The following is a 1,500-nucleotide window of genomic DNA, read 5'->3' as shown; positions in this document are numbered from 1 at the left end:
ACAATATTAATTTAGATTGATGAGATACATATGATAATCCAAGTACTAGATACTCAAGAATTGTCCATAACCCGGGACACGGCTAACCATTAGATTATACACTCTGCAGAGGTTTGTGCACTTTTCCCCACAAGACCCGATCTCCTATGTTAGATTTCTCGCACTATAGGGTGTTTGAGAAACGGATGACTGAGACACAGTCTTTCAGAAACATTTACTCTTTACTCCGGGCAGACCATACCAACCTACATCCCTCTACCTGCTGATCTACCTCTTCAAGAGCTCATGTAACCTACTCAACTATGCTAGAGCCCATAATATCATGTGGCTGCACACGGAAGTTTCTAGCATGAAATATCTCAGTTCCCTTTGAGCCTGGGTGGCGGACCATAGGATTATCACACGGGTACTCCGGGATATCCTAGGATAACACTGGATTCTCCAGGTGCCCGACAAGCAATCCACCCAGATGTACATTCAAGTTGCCACCTTAAGTTGAACCATTAATTAACAATCTCACATCTGTCATGGATTTCACTCACCCAAACCACGTCTATGAGCATAGCATAGTAATATAAGCAATACATAGAAGTAACTCCCAAGGGTTTGATAATAACAGGGTAATAGGTTCTACCTCATTAACCACTTCCCAACCCACATGTTAATCACATCCTAATCATGCAATGTTTGAGGATTGGAGCTAATGCATAAAAACTGGGTGATAAAGGGGTATGATCAAAGTGTTACTTGCCTTGCTGATGATCCGCAAAACCAAAAGATTCGAAGTAGCACGCTTCGCACTCCGGGTGTTCTGTCGCAAACAAACAATAGCATACATAAGCAATCAAGCAAAGAAGCATGGATAAAACTCAAATAAGAAGATCTAACCAGACATTTCAACTTAAGAACTCTGGTTTGCAAAAATAATCAAATCAAACGGGGCAACAAAACTCAAACTGCGAAAGAAACAAGGTCCATTTACTATTCAGAACTAAAGTCAAATTTTACAGTATCAAAACCTTGTTCAAGTTGATTAAACAAAAATAGGGTTTCGAGACGAAGATCTAGGCGCTTGAATCGCCTGATTCCGACAAACAAGCGAAAAGATAAACAAAACAAAAATCGGATTAGAAATCGCGATCGAAAATAATCGCCGAAAATCCGAGAAAAAGAAAAACTGACGAACAGGCTAACGAATGAACGTTTGCTGTCTGCGGCTAATGAGTGAACACCGTTCGTTAAAACGAACGTACAGACGAACGTCCGCTAAATAACTAAACCAAGAAAAACCGGTGAACCGTTCTATTAAAAAAACTTAGGGTTTCCTAAAAAAACCGGATCGGTTCTTTAAAAAAGAACAAACAGCTGCTTTTCCTCCGGCGAGGCAGGGCTGCGGTGGTGGGCGGCGCGGGTGGCAGGGGCGGCACGGCAGCGACGCTCGGCGGCGGCGGCGCAGCAAAGGCGGGGCGGCTCCGGTTGCGGCGGGGTGCGACGGTGGTG

This window comes from Triticum dicoccoides, chromosome 5A (assembly GCF_002162155.2).
Source record: "Triticum dicoccoides isolate Atlit2015 ecotype Zavitan chromosome 5A, WEW_v2.0, whole genome shotgun sequence".
Taxonomy (NCBI): Eukaryota; Viridiplantae; Streptophyta; class Magnoliopsida; order Poales; family Poaceae; genus Triticum; species Triticum dicoccoides.
This window is presented reverse-complemented; position numbering follows the sequence as displayed.